We start from the raw sequence: 19,406 nt of genomic DNA, 5'->3' as shown, positions 1-19,406 counted from the left end.
ATGCAATCAATGAGCTCCTCGGCTACGCTATAGTGTCGCTTCGCTGTCAATTTATCCTACTCTCGCCTGGGTATTCCTGTCCCGGCGACAGGAAACGCTATGTTCGACGAGCAGAGACAATTAGACCACGATTACACTGGGATTTGCTTCGTTGTTATACTCTTTCATTCATTTGCAGTAATATTATGCAGTGGTTAATGAAATTAGTTGGTAATAAGATTTTTCTATTCGTTGGAACTATATATTGTAGATCAGACGATTTTTAGAACACTGTGATTCGACGAGGAGAGACAATTGGACGACGATTACACTGGGATTTGCTTCGTTGTTATACTCTTTCATTCATTTGCAGTAATATTATGCAGTGGTTAATGAAATTAGTTGGTAATAAGATTTTTCTATTCGTTGGAACTATATATTGTAGATCAGACGATTTTTAGAACACTGTGATTCGACGAGGAGAGACAATTGGACGACGATTACACTGGGATTTGCTTCGTTGTTATACTCTTTCATTCATTTGCAGTAATATTATGCAGTGGTTAATGAAATTAGTTGGTAATAAGATTTTTCTATTCGTTGGAACTATATATTGTAGATCAGACGATTTTTAGAACACTGTGATTCGACGAGGAGAGACAATTGGACGACGATTACACTGGGATTTGCTTCGTTGTTATACTCTTTCATATTCATTGGCTGTAATATTATGCAGTGGTTAATGCAATTAGTTGGTAATAAGAAGATTTTTCTATTCGTTGGAACCAGGGACCATAACTGTTATAACCAAAAAGAAAAATGTCATGGAATAACAAGTATTTCATCGACTAAAATCGTATTAGTTACAAATAAGGATTATAGGTAAGCGAAAATTTTTTCTCTTGTTGGTAAATGTTACCGTTGAGAGAAATTTATTTCAATCGTTCATTACAGTTATCGATAAGAGAAATTTATTTCGATCGCTCATAACAGCTATCAATGAGAGAACTTCATTTCGGTGGCTCATAACAGTCATTGATGGAGGAAATTTGTAATAGTTATTATTAAATAGTATAACTTTCAAATGGTAGAGACAATCAATTATTTCATAAATTTTTTATTCGTAAAATTAATTGCTACAATTCGGTTGATTCGTCTTGTACGAAATCTGCTCAATGAATTTCACAGGCTTGCTCCATCCGAGCAACTCAATAAATATGCAACCAAAATGAATTTTCCCATCATTAATTATATTATGAACAAGTGAAAGGAAATTCGATCATCAATAACTGTAATGAGCTATCGAAATCAATTTCTCTTATCGATAACTGTTATAAGCGATCGAGATGAACTTCTCTCATCGATAACTGCTTGGAGTTTTTCTTCATCGATAACAGTTATCGAGGAGGACCCAATTTTTTGGAAACTATAACTGTTACTTGTAACCAAAAAGTATTATATAAAAGTCGATATTTTTTAATCATTCTGTTCTTCCAATTTTTTTCTTTATATTTTGTGTGGATTATCTTAAATTTCAATAATAATCAACTTTTCATTAATGATTTCTATCGTAGAAAATTTTAGAATAACTGTTATTTTTGGTCTCTGGTTGGAACTATTGTAGATCAGAAGATTTTGAAAACACTGTGATTTTCGACGAGCAGAGACAATTAGAAGACGATTACATTTGGTTTGTTTTAATTTGCAGTAACCTTATGGAGCGATTACTTGATTGTGCAGTAGATTACTTTCCTATCGGTTGAAAGTTGGAGCTGTTGTTGATTAGAAGATCGTTATAAGACGATTGAATTGCGCTCTGATTTTTCTTAATTGATTTACAGCTACCTTATATACATAGAGTCTATTTTCATTCCACAATAATCTCCAGAGTTTTCACATGTTTCTACAATAATCTACATGCTTCCCCATCGCTACAAGTGCAAGATTAAGTTCGCACGCGATTATTACGACACGCTTCGACTTCCAACAGAAAAGATTCTCAAGGGGCGGTTTCACCCCTCTATGAACTTTCTTCGAAGAAGGTCAAATTCTTTCCACGAAGACAGACCGTAAACCTTCGAGAAAAACATCGAGCTCCTTCCCCGAAGTCAGTTGCAAGGGTAGAGGCGTTGGATTCGTGATTCGCGTGTCCAATTATCGAGGAGAAGGGCGAGGATTCGCGTGCTTGAGGTAGTTTGATAAATCCGGGGGTGAAACCTGGCTATTTATAAAAGCGAAGAGTAGCTCGGGAAGAACTAGCACGTGTGGAATCGTATTTACACGATCTTTACACAATTTCTAAATATACAAACGTATAAAAATCCACTATTAAAAAAAGCGAAAATGTCGATCAAGAAGAACGCAGTAGGGTTACGCGAAGATAAATGCAACAGCTACATCATTTTCTACGAAAACAGCTTGCAACCCCTTATTCGGGCCATTCTGTGAAACGATTTTTTCTTGTTCAGTTTCATAGAACGTTTCGTCGCGAAAACCTGGGCCACCCCGTATGTCCGGCAACCGAGCAAGACCCGGATGTACGGGAATAGCGGGTCGCTCGAAACCCGGCCGTGGTCTGCGTGCGTGCGTGAGTCCAATAAAACCGGGCGAGGAGGGGCGGAAAGTTGGCGGGCCGCCAGCCGGAACGAAGCTAATCTCACTTTCGGTTTTCTGCCTCCTCCTGCGCCTCCTGCACCTCCCCGCCTCTTCATCCTTCAGCCTGCAGGCCGTCGGAGGCCGTCGGAGGCCGTCGCCGCCTCTGCCCACCTGTCCAAATTGGAATTCGATCGAGACCGGCCGCTCGATTCACTCTACCGCGCGTGTTTCGTCGCGGCCTCGTGATTGGGACATGAATACTTCAGCGGGTGGCCATTGTCTGGCCATGGGATGATCAACCGACACGAGATTAGGGGTCGTGCTAGGTCCCCGGACGTTAGTTTCCTTCCCCGAGCCCTTAGATCGTAGGCTAGATAGCTTCTGGGTTGGCTCACGGTCTGGCGAGTCCTCGCTTTAGGTATTCTTTGGATAAATACGAGCTCTAGACCTGGCCTGATCCGCAGATACGAGATTAGGGGTTGCGCGTCGGGTCCCTGGATGCTAGTTTTGCCCCTGGCTTCAGATTGCGCGGTAGGATAGGTCTGGGGTGGTATAGCGCTCTGTTTTAGGGTATATTTGATTCTTCTCTGATCTTCAACCCCAGGGTTTAAGTTCAGTCGTTTAGAGTTGCAGACAGGTTGCCTGGAACCCGTGCAAGAGGAGATTGAACCAGTGTCCGTTAGGGTCAACGTGGTTCAAAGGAGTCGCAGATGAGTATTGGAAGATTCCTCTAAATTGCACGGCTGTAATTGGGAAAGTGAATGCTCTAGCTTAGCGCCGGTGTGTACAGTTGTCTTGGAGGATGACTGTGATCGTAGCAGACGGCGAAGAGAATCGAATCAGAGTCGACGGTAAAAATGGTTGTGCAGCTTGCAGGCCATCAGGCTCGTCGCAAAAGGAGCATCGAGATCCAGCCGACCGAACGACCTCTCTCTGAAAGAGCGTCGGGCTCACCTTGAATAATCGCGGGACCGAGAAATCAGAAGAAATCCCCCGGACACAGGTCTCATCGATACCTGTCCATGCACCACCTGCTGCCCGTGCAGCTCGTTGCACCTGCGTGCAGCACCGCGCGCAACCCCTCCCGGCGCGGCGTGCAACACGCGGACGGAAGGTGCGCGTCCGCTGGAATTCAACGATGAACAGCTGCTCCCGGAGAGCGACCGCCTTTGGCTGGTTCGCTCAATTATGCAACCGCAGGGGGAACGGACGGGGAACGAACCTGTATGCAGACGACGCCATTTAAACCGGGCCCTGCTCGTTCAGGTGTCGCGCACACGCGAGCCTCCATCGCCCAATCCGGAGAATGCGTTTTTAATTGCTCGAAACACGTTGATTATCGCGCAATTCAACGTTTTCTGAGCTCTCGCGCACATTCACTGTCGCGCGCCGCGTTTCTAACTGATAGAATAGGATCGGGGTTCGTTAACCCCCTTAGCGCCTCGCCAACTAGACACTTCGCTGCTAATGGCGTGCTTTTTGTCGCGAACTTGTTTATAGTTCGCTTTCAGCAGGATTGTCGATCCAACTGCTGCCGGGAAGGTGCTCGACTTTTTTCCCGCGTGAAGTGCGATGAAGAATGGAGGTCTAGCAGCGACCCTCAGCGCGTTGTGAACCAGACTTCGCGTTGCCAATGAATATATTTGTTGGTTTTCATTCTCTTATAAGTCCTGTAGGTCATCATTCTCCTATAAGAATGGTTTTCAATATTTTCCATTATGAAACATGATGGGACAGAGGTCCAACAGCCATTAGGATCTCCAGCTTCTCCCAAATGGCTGAACCCAGAAGACCCATTTAATCCCAGGCCAGGCCAGCTTTCGATTCTCTTTTTCCGGAACGAGATCATGATTGTGTAAGAAAGTGGCTGTCGAGATCCGCTAGGCAGAATCTCAATGACCCTCGGGAATTCGGATCTGCGTCACCTTCGGCCTCAAAGGTCCCTCTCCCTTTGCCAAGAGTTGTTTCCCCGGTGCTCGGTTGATCGCGCGTCAGCCCCCGGTTTTTCTTTCAAGACTCCGGCCATGCGGAAAACCCGTCGCGTCGGTCGGGGGACGGAATGTTTTCCGTGTGGCCGGTTTCGGGTGTGTGTTTCCCGAGGCCCAGGGGCCGATCGATCTTCCGCGGGCAAGATAGATCGGCCCGCCATTCGTCTTCCGAGTCGTAACGCCACTTAAATGAGAGAGGATCGAGAGCCCGGCCGCGGGGAAGAGGCATCCCCGACGCATCATCTTTCTCCTCGTTTTTCTTCGGCCCCTCTGGCAAGCTTATTACCGACTGGGAACGAGGACAAACGAACGCGGAGGGCTCTGTCCAATTTCCACCCCCGATCGAGCAGCACTGTAATTTCTCGAGGGCCGGGACAAGGGGCGACATTTATCCTTGGCAGACACTGCGATCGCTGGAATGCGGGTCTCTTTTGCCTCTTTCGTCTACAGCCTTCCCATTCCAGATGTACATCGCTGGAAAAATCACTCGCTTTGTCACGATCTTCTCTCAATAATTACTAGACATTTTTTTATTTCTAATTTATCAAAAAGCTTCAGCGATGAAATCATTTTATATAGTGAATTTCTGCTGATCCGCAGGCTAATAATTCCACAATGAACATTTATTACACTGTTACCCATGACCGGTTTACACACGCTCCGGTTCTATTGAGGATTTGTGCAATTGTTGCGTTTAACGCCGGCCGAAGTCCTGGTAAATATTGCTTTTCAATTGCAGCGTGAAAAATTGCGAACTAGTATACACCACTGTGGACTCAGCACACCATTGTATTCGCGAGCTGCAATTTTTCAGAAAAGTGTGAATACGGGTGTATTGATCCAATTTATGTTTGCACACTTTGAATCGACTTTCACGTTTCGTCACTTGACTAATTAACCGCGCAGAAATTTACAGCAAACCGGTGGAACAATAGATCAATATTCCGAGTAGTATTGTTGCATTTCCTAGCGTCAACAATACGCATACGAGCGAATTGCGCTCCTCAAGAGAGCACCCATTCAACGGGTTTATTGAGACAAATAAAATCGACACGGGGACCTTTGTTTCTGGAAATGTTCCTATGAAAATGGTAATTCGAATCGGGTTCAGTGTCGGGTTCGCCGTCTAGACAACTCGACGGAAAGTCGAGCTGCCGTCTTGTTTTCCGTTAACGAGACAGCCGCCATTCGTCGACGAACGATCCGAACAATTCCGATGCAGTAACGGGAAACGACAACCTCGAAGCCCGAAAAAGCCTGCTGCTCCGCCTGAGCTCGGGTTCCCGGCGATTAATTAAGGGGAACAAAGCGGGCCAGAAGTCGACGGTCGATCCGACAAGGAAAAGTTCCGCCGTCGTCGGAAGTTATCGAAACTGTGCGTCGAGTATCCGAAAGTTTTCTCCCCGTGCCGGATGGTGCACGCGTACTCCCACGCCGCGAGTTTCCAGTTTCTTAATGCGCAAACTTCTAGGACCAAGTGGCCGGAGTCCGGGAAAATAAACCACGCTGCTGCATTCCTTTGAGGACCTCCCTCGAAAAGATGAATCTTCCTTGGAGAGCAAGCAGCGATGGGAACGACCGATCTACCGGCCAGAATCGATGCAAGTTGTTCCTTTGCACTGCCATTTTCATTCTGAACATTTTTCTTCCGACCTAGAATATTTCTATTTTATTCGAACTCTCGGTCTGATTGACACGTACAACGCTTAAATGTTTAGGGATTTATTAATAGACGATTTTTATGCGAAATAAAAATTGCAACAATCAACAGTTGAACAGAAGATTCATTTCCTTTAATAATTTCAGCAAGAGTTGAATATCATGTGACAGTATCTTTACATTCTTCAAATTTTTTAATTGTTCTGTATTTTATATAGAGGTGGCACTTATTGTTCAACAGGAAGTATACATTTTCCTATTAAATGTTGTATTTAATTGATGGCTTGAGCCACAGTATGTCAAAGAGTCGATTTACTTCATGAAGTAGTCAATCATCGAAATAGCTACATATTTCAAGGATAAACTCATTTCACACATTAATCGTTCGATTCCCATTAGCGTTTCAAATACGTTCCTAAGTCCGACACTTATCCCAGAAAGGTATCAGGAAAGTACTGGGGAATTACCAATGATAAAGTTGCCTTTTACGGCGAGCTGTTTCAAAGTCCCAGGACGATTGACATTCGTTTCAGGATCATCCCCATCGCTAGCCAGCAAGGGAAGAATGTTTCATAAGAGGCGAGGAAAGTTCGCGGCAGCACATTCCAGGATCTCCAGACGGAGGAAGAAACTACTTCGGGCAAAGTTTCCCAGGAAAGTTGTGCGCGTCGTGCGGGAGGATCCAGCTTCGATAACTACCCCGTAGGAAGTTCCCCACGCCACCCCGGAGCCACCGTGCCCCGGGGATCGAAAAGTCGTAACCTATGGATTCCTAGGGGCGGAGGTGCCCCCAATCCTAACCCCTCCGACGTCTGCGGAGTTTTCGACCCGGACCGAGACTGGGATTTAAACTCTTACTTCGGGGTCGACCAGGAGGAACGCTTAAAAAACTACTAATCGACCAAGCACACTGTCGATTTCGTCGGGGCGCTCGGCTTATGGCTTATGGGAGGGGTTTTATTGACAGACTCGAAATCATTGCGGACACTTGTTTGAAATTATGTTCTGTATGCTAATTTTTGGAAAATATTGTTTTAGAGGCGAGAGATTCTCAAGTGAAATTCAAGACTTGTTTAAAGTGGATTGTTTAGGGGGAAATCTAGGGTAGGGGTGTGTTGAAGAAGGTGTTAGTGTAATTCCCAGACCAGTGGGAGATTTTTTGAATTAGTATGAATTATATGTATTGCACAAGAAGAAAGTTATTCACCTGTGGGACTGTTTTCTAGGATAGTGTTCTATTTCCTAAGTGTTCTAGGTGGTCATATTTTTTATTCTACTAGTTTAAATAATTGTAAATTAGACCGGTCTGCTTGGTGGTCATTTACAGTGGTATTTACAAAATAAATAAGCTAAAGCGTAAGGGGAATGAGGCAGCCGGTAATCAGACGCGCCGACACCTTTTTATCGTCGACTGAAATGTCAATGTTAACAAACCGGATCATTACGCAACGATCAAGTTCTTCAGAGAACGAATACGCGGAGTCACCGATTAAGTAGAATAACACAGCCTGTAATCAGACACGGCTTAAAATCTATGATAAAATCACATCTCTCTCTTTTTCCCACCGAGTCTGTGGTAATAATTAAGGAAAACGTAGATTACACAATCCCGAAGGTCAGACAGAGCGACCAAGACTAAATTCAAACATTCCTCGCGAAGCTAAAAGAAGTTAGCGCTGAATGAGGCTCTTGTTTCTTTCGTGGTCGTTTTCATTGAGCTCAAAGCGAGATTGTAACTTCCAGTAAATATTTGATTATCCTCGGAGAATCTTCGCGCGCTATAAATATCTACCGCGGAGGTCTACAGTCGATTGACGGCTGCCCGACAAGTAATCGATCAATGCCACTGACCTACAATTGCGATCGAGCCGGCGGCGTCGACGGAGCGATAACAATTCCAGGAAGCAATTCGTAATCGAATGACCGGTTACACTTCGAGCGTGATTATCGGCTGGAGGTACTGCGTTCGAGACCGGGACTAATCCGATGCAGCGTAACTGAATTTCCATTGTCGTGAACAAGAGACACGGGGTTGTCCCGAAGATAGGGGTTAGGAAGAGCAGAGAGAGAGCTGAGTCGAGCAGAGCGGAGCAGAGAGCTGAGCGGAACGGTTCGGCGAGGAAGCTCATCAATTCACGGACGAAATGTGAACCGGCGAAGGGGCTTATACGGGACTGGTTCCCGCTGGAACGGTCCGGAGACGTCGACGTCATCAATATTCCTAACGTTCAAGGTGCCTGGCTGATCGCTCGCGATAAAATACCTCGGGGAGAAAAGCTCCTCGGCCAGCGGAGCCAGCACCGGAGCTAACGCGAGGGGATAGAATGCCCGGGCCACTTTACGATCCTTTAAAAGCGGCGGTTTCAAAGACCATGGGATCTCGCGACAGCCTCGTAAAATCCGCAAGATCGATGGCCGCGTTTCGACCAGGAAAAACTGCTACCCCGAGACGACGTTCCATTCGGAGACGTTCTTGATTAATCGCGCGGCCAACGGCGGCGCCGTTTAACGAGCGATTTATTAAAAAGATTGTGTTTGAGCGAGGAACTGACGGCTCGGAGATAGCGGGAAATTTTTTAATGGATTTTCCAAAGGTCTTCGAGGAAAGAACATTTCCCGGTAGGGTCTCCGGTGAATCAGTTCTTCACGGCTGACGAGGATCCCCAAAAAGCGAGATTCAGAGAATAATCTGTGGATTTTTATCGCGAAAGAAAGACTTTTGTCAGAAAAATACTTGCAGTATTACACCGTTGCACTCGAAGGGCGACTTTAATCAAAATTGTTCGGAACATTTTTAACATGGCTTTTATGTTCTATGAATTCCGAGAAATTAGCATACGCGTCCGCCTGATTAAAATTCCTCCGGCCTCCTCCATGATTTAATAAACCCAGCAGAGAATCCCCTATAAAATAAAATAACGTCTGGCCCACACTCTGTTTAATAAAATAGAAAATTTAAAATTGCGAACCCGCACGAACATCCTCTCCACCCGGTAATAATTCTCGAATGTAAAAAGGGTTCTCCGGCGCATTAATTAACGACGATAGCACTCCTAATTTATGAGATAGGATCAGAGTTTGAGCAAAAACTCACGTAATTATATTCCGAAGGGATTTTTCGAGGGGAGCTAACATTGACGGCAAGTGTCAAGCGGAATTCGAAATTCTATGTGCGCGCGCGGACACGACATTCGCCGCGAGGAACGAATTCACGGGAATTCCAGACCCGGTGGCGGGAATTCCATGGAAACACCGGGGGCCCGGTCGGTGCGGAATCGAGCAAACTGAAAGTTAGTTCGAAACAATAATTATCCGAGTTCTGCAACTAGTGGGCGGAACGAGCGAGCCGAGCTAAAACCGGAACGAATATAGCCGCCTAATTACCTGGGGACCGCCATCCACCTGTGTACAAACAAATTCGCAGTTGCCGCGCGCGTTCACCGCTTCGTGGAAACACGCTATCAACCAGTCGCTGACTTCGGCATACCGCAGAAAGAAAATCCCGTTCGTTTCCGCTAACTTGAACCACCAAAACGAACATTTCAAGACAAGACAGATCGTTCTGGATTCCGGCTGCAGCGAAAAACCCGTTTTAATCAGCGAAATAACAATTCTCTGCATCCATTCCAATACTTTCAAGCTTTTCTGATGCTCTTCCCTGTATCATATTTCGTCTAATCTTAATTTTTAGAAATAAATAATCTGTCTCATTAGTAGACTGCGGATTTTTATACACAATGAAAACTTCTTACCAGGATTGCAACAAACTGGAGCGAAATAGAAATTTATTTTCTTCCCCATTATAGTATACTTGAATTGTCTTAATATCTTTGCTATTTTAAATTACACCTACGCATTGTTTGTTATGTATGCATAAAATTGGCAGTCAACTCATTAGGAAAATTTCAAGCCAATCTGAAGCCGGCAAATATGAATTGGACCTTTCGCATTTTTGCAGACGACAGTGGTCGCATCATTGTGGGAAGGGATTCAGGGAAAAAATGTGAAGCGCGCTTCGGATCCGGGAGTATCAAATGGAGCAGAAATGAAGTGGAGGTGGATGGAGAATTCATTTTGACGCCGCAGAGAGCGCGTGGCAACGTTCAATGTGCTAACGGGGCGAATGATTTCGATTAAATTTCATTTCCCGAGGGGTATCTCGCAGCGGCGCGCACGCAATATTCAAGCGGGTAGAATTTATCGCGGGTATCGTGCCGTCGGATTCCAGGGCCGCGAAATTATCGTTGAAATTACGGAGCAAGGCGTTATTCGCGGGCGATCGCCCGGCTCCCCCGCGCCGCTAATGGAATTTCCTCGGGCGTGCTGGGTTTCCGCGGAAAAAAAGAATTCCCGACCGATCGATCAATTAATTTCCGCGAGCTCGCGAAAAATTGCTCGCTGGTTGCCCGGAACGCGTAAACAAGCTGCCCCTCCGATCGATAGTCCGGGGCTCGAATTTTCGTTCGCTCGGAAAACTGGTGAAAATTGCTGGACGGAAACGAAGAAAATATTTGGTTGTCATAAATGCAACGTCCGACATTCAAATGTTATGAACCACTGTGATCAATAAATACCATTATAATCTAAATTCATTATATCAGATTTGTATGCAAAATAGAATTGTCTGCATTCATTGCGAAACCAAATGAGTGTTTTACATTATCTTATGAAAATGATCAATAGAAGAAGTACACACTCAATTAACGTCCGTGCAACACAACTGACTTTCTAGCAGTCTACTAATAACACTTGGAGAAGATAGACACGAGCATTAGCGCGCATGTGCGATAGATCGTTGCGTACGATCGACGGTGAGTCACCGTCGTCGTCGCCTCCGGGTTCATTCAAAAGTCACGGCTCGTCTCGCACAGGCTGCGATATCGTTGTCCGTTCGGGCCAAGCAATGCGAAACTTCTCCCCCCGGCCTTTCGACGGCGTGCCGGTGTTGCGCAACTGCGCATACGTGAACGCGTATGCCAACAGGGCCGATATCGATCATGAAATTATGCATTCCCCGGACGTGGCGTTCCCCACGCGGAGTCTCGCCGACTCTGACGCGAATTGCCCAATAGGGAAACCTCTGGTAAACGGCCAAAGCTGGAATTACCGCTGCGTCCCTACTAGAACGTCGTCGGGACCCTCCGCGCGCCTATAACGAGCTAGGGTCGCGATCCAAAAATTCATTCATTAAACAATCCGGTGTGCCAAGGCCTCTAACGATTCCTCTATCAATTCCAATAGTTATTCATAATGCAGTTTCTACTTTTATTATTCATGCTATTTATATCTTCAACCTAGAAAACATATTCATTCTATGTTTCTCATGTTTAATTGTGTTTCTCATTTTTGTTTTTGAAGTTTCTTTCGGAATTCGATTCTTGTTTTGCATTACTCCCGAGACACATTAGAGTAAGCAACTGCGGTAATGGGGTCACCGGGTGATTATAGCGAGAGAGTGCCCTATTACTCAACCCTCCCACCGTCTGTACACTATTTGGCCAATTAGAGTGATTTATCTCGAGTCGGAATCGTGAGATATAGGTCTAGAGTTTGGACAGCTACACTGACTCTCTTCCAAGCGAACATGTGTGGACATACGTGTCACTGGGAGCGGTGTCGATCACGAAATAATGCATTCCTCGAACGTAACACGTCTCGCACGAACTCTCGACTTAAACTGTTCAATGATGGACACGTATCAGCTTCTGAGTCATCGTTAAAACTATCTTTTACATAATTTTCTATGCATTTATTGGTCGTGGAGTCGAGAGATTTTCAAGTGAAATTCGCGTGACCGTAGTTTTGGGGGTTTTTTTGGAGAAAATGCTGTTTCGGGTGGAATATTTAGGATAATTTCAGGTCTCGTGTCCGAGGACGTTCTTGGGACCTCTGGAAAAGTCGAATCGCTGTGAATGATGTTTACTTGATCTGAGAAACAAATCTGATTGGAAGTGCGTTCATTGCTGCACGTTTTCCACAAACTGGCTGACCCAGTTGTTTCCTTATCTTTCAGCTGGCGCGTCAACTTTTGCATTCCAGCGCGCCATTCGCAAGACAGACTTGCTCGAACGAGGTCGCGGCTCGATTATACCGCGCGAGAATGGCGTATTACTCGGTCTCCGCTAGGCCGGTACACATTTTGGTCAATTAGAATGATTTAGCGCGGCTCGTAGTCGCGAGATATTGGTCTAGACGATGTTCCAGGTGATCACCGGTAGTAAAGCGCGCGGCGCTCATTGGCCGCCAGATGCGAGTATGCCGACATGTGGCCTCTCTCGGCCGTTCGCAATTCGCGCATACGTTGCACGCCTAATGTTAAATGCATATATTACAGGGCCGCGACAGACGACCGCCCACGTGCTGCAGCTAGCCGGCGGTACTTTAATCCGCCGTTTCCAGCGTGGCCGGGCCACGTGTGCCACGGCACAACCGTATAGTAAATGGCTGTGTATGCAGGGCGTGCACACACATAACCACGAGTATAACCAGCAGAGAGTGCACTGGCATCGTGCACAGAAACTTTGAGAACGCGGGTTCCTGCCGGCCAACTAGGACACACGCATTTGTCGCTGGTGATTCTGATGGATCTACGCTGTCCGAGCGTTTGGGATGCAAGTGTCGCGGAGCGATACACATCTCTCGGTTGTACGCAACGTGAATCTTTGCTGCGAGAGGATTCCTCTGGCGCGGCAGTCATCATCAATCAGAAAGTTCGGGGCGAGAACTCGAGCAGAGAGAACTGACTCTCCTCTCTCTCTCTCTTTCTTGGGAAACACCGCGCGTCACGGAATTTAACACTAAATCTACCACCACCGGTCAAATGACCGATTCCAGATTTCCCATTTCACAAATAAATATAATAGGGTGGAGTGGCCAAATATGAACCAGTTTTTGTTGATGTCATTCTTTTATTATTTTAGAATGCTCTTTTTTTACTAAAAAATTACCAGTTGTAGATGCATTTCCTCCTTACAAGCTTGCGAAAAATATTTTTTTTGTGGCGTGTCATTTCCAGGTTTCAGCGGAAGGGGTTTTTAGTATGGTACACCTTGAGTTCTTAATATGACACCTAGTGCCTTATTCCGCACCCACACCAAGAATGTCAATAGTTATGGTAGTGCCATATTGGGAACTCCACGTGGACTGATAATACTATGTAGCTACTGACAAAGAGAAAATGAATTTCAGGCCAAACCAACAGTTGGCAAACATTAATATAAATAAACTGAAACTACAGATATGTTCAAACATTTCAAAATCACTTACCTCCCTCGAAAATCTAACTATAAAAATATTCAACACGTGGAGACACAACTGGCGGAGGATCGATACTAAAATCTGTAGAATGGTGCGATACCACTACACATTGTTGAGTAAACATAGTAAACTATTGTTTGAGGATTTTCTCACTAGTAGTATATTTGGGGGCACTTTACCCTATAAATTAAATAAATATAATTAGTAGAGCAGATATTATAATATGAATCGAGCAAAGTTCAAATAAATTTAATCTTGTCATTTTTATAAAGCAACTTGTAAAGCTTAACGATCCGACGATCCATCCTCCCATAAATTCTCGATTTTCCATTCTACAAACTCCCAAGCAAACCAGTTATCTTCTTGTTTTCCTCTTTTTCTTGGATTCACTTCGCGCACACATGTTAGGATGTGTTTTCTTTCTTTGGAGAGATAGTTTCAGCAGTTTTCCTTCCTTCTGCTGGCCAAGAAGCCGACTTTGAAACTCATCGGCCGAGGGAAAGAGGGACGGAACAAGTGTCGACGACTCGCGACCGGGATTGGTAGGCTGCCAAGCAAGCCGTACACGACCAGTGTAACCCGCTATCAATCTCGTTTCCGCGCGATCTTGTCTTCTTTTCTCTCTTTCTCTTCTATTTGAGAATCTTGCACTTGTGCATCGCCGGTCTCTCGCACCCTTCTCTTTCTCTTTTTCCTTGTTGCAATCGCGATTTCCCAGTCACACGGCTTGCAACTCTGTTGCGGAGAGAGACACGGTTTCAGAGAAATTCCCTCTTCTCTCGGACCGATGAAAATTGGCACCGAGAATTTCGAGGAGAAATGTCCGAGGCGAGAGAAAAATCTGCTGGGGCGAGAGAGAGACTCCGGTGGCAGTCGGAGACTCTGCCAGACACTTTGTCAGAGCCCAGCTCGTGTACCAGGTCGATCTTTGTATATCAACCGCTCGGATACATAGTAGTCCAATTTACACGCTCGCGAATCTCCGCTCCGCTAGTTCTTCCGACAGTCTCTTGATTAGCAGCCATCTAATTACGCTGACCAACTTCGCGTTCTCATCGAGATTCGGTATTCTTCATTGTCCTCGATGTTCGGAAATTTTCAAAAGAGAGATAAAGTTAAAAATTTCAGAATTTTTCATGAAACATTTAGCACATAAGTTGTGCCACACTTTTGCACATTTAAATTTTCGTTAAAGAATATCCATTAGAAGTGGCAACACTAAATGTTAAGTGTAAATACACTGAAACCTTCATAATTTAATAAAAAATAGATACTATTGTATTCGGGAAAGTCTGCAGAATTTTTCCGCGTAGAAATCGTCCAAACATTTGTAACAGTTGCAGCAGGAAAAATTCTCAGACTTGAGAATTCGATTTTCCGGAGATTAAATTTCTGAAAAATCGGGTCGAATAGAGGAAACTCTTCGCATCAACGTCAGTGTATCAAGGTCCACATCAAATCGCAATATGAACGGCTCTCAGGAAGTCGTGACCACGCATTTCCCTAATTAACGTGGTGCTTTCCACGCCCCTTGGATAATCGCTAGTCGACGGCTAAATAGAAAAGAATTCCTCTGGTGGCGGGCACCGGCCCCGCTCTCGTAATTACTACGAAATATCATCGCGTCGCAACGCGGGTTGTATTTTCAGCAACGTGTCATCCGGTCCGAGTTTTACGCGGCGCGTTTATTTTCGGAAGGGGAGAGAAAGAGAAAAACCGGAGAGAAAAAAGGAGAGAAAGCCGAGGGGGGCGGCTGTAGGACGACGCCGACGTAGACGTCGACGACGACCACGACGAGGCGAGGAATTACAGCGACGCAGAAGACCCACTTCAAAGGAGGCCCTCGTTACTTTATTAGCGCGTGCTTTCTCGCTCGCCCCCGCGCCATGCCTCGCCATGCCTCGCACTGCCTCGCTATGCCTCGCACTGCCTCGCTGCTCGCCGAAAGAAAGATCGCGGCTTTGAATCTTTGGAAGAGTTACTGGGAACTCGCGATTTTCTTTGCCTCTCCACGGGAAACCGGCCCCGTTCCCTCAGGAATTCTCCGCTTCCGCCGGAAGTCGTCGTTTGCCTGACGAGCATGATCGGGTACACTCTCAATACATCGCGATTAACGTAATAACTAGACTGCGGATCTTTATGCGAAATAAAAATTGCCTGCATCGGTTGCAAGAAATAGAAACTACATTGAACGTTACTCCTTCCCTTAATAATTTCAACAGAGGAGAAATCATCTATCGACCTCTTCAATTAGTCTTTTCCAACAACTTTAAATTTCATCTACTCAGTTTTACTATAAATGCGTAAAGATCCGCAGTCTGGTAATAAAATTAACCTAAATACTATTATATATTGGTATCAAATTATTGGGATCTCAACCTTTCGGTTTCTAATTCGCTAAATAAATGACATTGATTTTATTTTGGTGTTAATATTACATTCGGATACGAATTTACCATTCACATTTAACAGTCTCTGAAATTTTCATTACGAGTCTGACTCCACGTTAACATATAAAACCGATGAATAAACTGCGACCTGTCAAATTAAACCGCAACCGAAAATAATTAAAGCACCGCTGGACACTGTAATAAAACTGTCCGTGAGGATCATACGAATATCAGACGAGCCGGTAGCACGTTTATTGGAACAATGTCTGGAATGGCTGATCAAGTGTACACGATCAAAAAGTCGCGGCACGATCTCACCAATAAAACGAACAATGAACGATCTCTCCGCGAGATCGACGGGAGGATCTGGAGGGGGTCGGCCAGCGTCGGAAACGAGGATGAATAAATAGAGGAGCGATCGTGTCGGTTATATTTGACCGGTGACGTAAGGGAACTTTCGCGACGGCGCCTGCTTCTCTTCTCACTTCCTGCTGCATCCCCGAAACAGACGAAAAAAAGACCTGGTCACGGTAGCTAACTTGGACGAGTGGCTGACTGTTCGACGATGACGAACGCGAGCATAGAGAGCGCCAGTTTGAAAGAGGACTGTGGGATGGACTCTTGTCCGTCGATGGTCCACGAAATATTTTTCAAGTCGAAAATGTACTCTTCTGAACCACGAGAACCTGATTCTAAATATTTTTAACTGAGGTTGCTCTATAAGTATTCTACTTATGACTATGAGTATTCCTAGATATGCTCCCCAATCGTTGCACTGGTTTGTTTCTGAACCAATTAAATTTACCATCTAAGCTAGATCGAAGGTGGCAGACTGCTAAAGATTCGGGGGACTATTCCTAGATATGCTCCCTAATTGTTGCACTGGTTAGGTCCTGAACTTGAAGAGCTTTATTCTAAATATTTCCAATTAAATTTACCATCTAAGCTAGATTGAAGGTGGCAGACTGCTAAAGATTTGGGAGACTATTCCAGATACAATGCTCCCCAATTGTTGCACTGGTCAGTTTCTGAACCTGAAGAGCTTTATTCTAAATATTTCCAATTAAATTTACCATCTAAGCTAGATTGAAGGTGACTGCTAAGGATTCGGGAGATTATTCCTAGATATACTCTCAATTGTTGTCCTGGTTAGTTTCTGAACCTGAAGAGCTTTATTCTAAATACGTTCAATAAATTTTCTAAGAATTCTTGCGTCACATTCAAGATCTACGACTTGAAGACTGCTCCAGATTCTGCCGGATAAATTCGCCAGGTAACTGGGATCTTCCGGGACAGGGAAGGTCCCAGCTCGCGTTCTTTCCAACTAAGACAGACATCTCGTTCGCGACCCAGCCGAGCGAGTCACCGCGAGATACAAGTTCTAATTTCCCGGTCGGTTGAACAGAGGACGCCGAGAATCGAAGGGACCTCGGCGATCTCTAAGAGCTCGACTAACCCAGAGAAGGAGAAAGAGAGAGATGAGAAGAAGAGACGAGAGGGACGCGGTAGAGAAGGGGATGAAAAAGGTAGAAGAAGGATCGCGATAAACGTAGGAAACAGAAAAACATCGTGCAGGAACACCGGTTCCGCGAGATTAAGAAGCGCTCGTCCCGGAACAAAGACTTCGGAATCCCTTACTCCCCGTTTCATCAACATCAGCACCCTCCCTATCGGAGTCAGCACTTCCTGGGCTGAATCCCTCCAGCCAGGACTCTCTTCCACCTCCTTCTCTCGCCGATCCAGCCAGATCCGAGTCTTTTGTTTGTGGACCGGTTCCTCTCCGTTCCTCGAATCATTTATTCCCCCTGGCGCTGCTCCACCCCGAATATCTCTCAGCCGGTTGCTTAACTTTTTTCCTCTCTCTTTCTCTCTTTTCGGTCTTTTTCTCCCGCTCTTCCTCCGCGCCGTTCTTTTTATATCCTGTCCCCAGGGAGAGAACAGTACCCAATGCATTTCAACGCGTTCCACGAGCAGATCCTCCGGCAGGATCCTTCCTCGTCAATGAACCACCCAGAAAGCTCCTTGCTCGACCTTCGAGCCGGTCGATCGCTGCTTCAGCCACCGACCACCAACCACGACCCTACTTGACCTCGCTTCGTCGACCATGCGGAAGACGTAGACCTAGGCTACGAACTAGTCGCTGCTGCGTTCGGCAGACGGGTCTAGCTTTCCCTTCGATGACCTTTAGAGCTATCGACTCTGGCCGGAGTTAGGCTAAATGCGAATGCTTCGCCGGGTATCGTTGAAGCGAGGGAGTCACGGGTTTGTATGCAAAATGAAAATTGTCCCCATTCACTGCAAGCCAAATTGTGAAGGTAATTCCTAACTTCTTGAAATTATCGAAGAAGGTAGGAGGTCTGTAATCAATAAGACCCGTCTGTAAGAAATCTACCGAGCCTTAAAAGTAATTGGTACATATTCCCTTATAAAAATGACAAGATTGCTTTCATTTAGACTTTACTCAGTTCCTATTGTAATATGTGCTCCACTAAAGATATCTATGCAATCAGTTCGTGTGAAATTATGTTTATTGTACCAGTAATCGTAAAATAACAAATCTGGAACCGGTCATTTTGACCGATGACGGAAGGTTTAGTGTTAAGAAACTGAAGATTCCCCTTCTAAAATAACTAGACTGTGGATTTATATTATAATAAAAATAGTGGAAAGGTTAAGAGAGTTAAGAGACATGTACTATTTCCAGGTTACCGAAATTAGTAAAGCAGGAACGCGACCTTTTCACGTGGCTGCTGTCTCTCACAGATGACGCACACATTTTTTATCTTGCATACAGATCCGTAGCCTAGTTACAAGACTTTCTGGGTTCAACGTATGGACCGTGGAATATTTTAAAAAATTCCCCCCGCGATTATATTCGCGCGCGATTGGCCAGTCTCTACCAATTAATTTACAGGAACCTGGCCAAAACAGAGAGACACAGAGGGAGTTTAAAGAATTGACAAACTGGACAAGCCATTGCCCGGACAGTCCACTATATAGAAAAGTAATTGGCAGACAAACAGATCGAGGACCTTTCACGTGCGAAAAATTCTGTGAGGAATGAAAATTTGGGTCAGATCGGGGTCGAGCAGCTAAATAACCAGTAGCTGACGTCGGAACGACCGAATGTAAGATAAATGAGATTTCCTCGAGCAGAATTCGGAACCGACCGACAGAAGCGATTTTCACCGAAGTCGAAAACAGCTTGGGATCGATCGGATTCGTTGCAATTAGTCGACGATTAATAGAGCCAAGTGGAACAGCCTCGAATCGACCGGCGTCGATAACGGTGTTACGAAGTTCTAGTCTATTCCCGACACGAGCTGTCTCTCTCTCTCCTTCTCTCTCTCTCTCTGTCTGTCTCGGAATCGTGCTTGGGAGTGGCAAAACACGCTGAAATTCGCATGAAGTTCAGGCTAGACGACAGACGAGGACGACGGAGCTGCGGACGCGACGCGTCTGAAATTTTCAACGCGGCAGACTATAGCCCGGGAGGAGAATGACGAAAAGAAAAGAGCGGAAGAGAGAAGCAACACAC

At 45.4% G+C, this 19,406-nt stretch overlaps 1 protein-coding gene and 1 long non-coding RNA gene across 6 annotated transcripts in view; both read right to left on the bottom strand.

Annotated features, from left to right (window-relative positions):
* Kdm3 (Lysine demethylase 3) overlaps positions 1–19,406 on the bottom strand; it is a 368,071-nt gene that overhangs the window by 210,189 nt on the left and 138,476 nt on the right. The gene's annotated exons all lie outside the window — the stretch shown is intronic.
* LOC143215823 (uncharacterized) overlaps positions 1–19,406 on the bottom strand; it is a 70,922-nt gene extending 51,516 nt beyond the window's left edge. Inside the window, exon 1 of the long non-coding RNA XR_013010454.1 lies at positions 1–19,406. This exon is cut by the window's left edge and continues 11,075 nt beyond it. This is a non-coding gene — a long non-coding RNA (uncharacterized LOC143215823).

The sequence above is a fragment of the Lasioglossum baleicum genome, chromosome 14 (assembly GCF_051020765.1).
Source record: "Lasioglossum baleicum chromosome 14, iyLasBale1, whole genome shotgun sequence".
NCBI classification, from domain to species: Eukaryota; Metazoa; Arthropoda; class Insecta; order Hymenoptera; family Halictidae; genus Lasioglossum; species Lasioglossum baleicum.
This window is presented reverse-complemented; position numbering and strand designations above follow the sequence as displayed.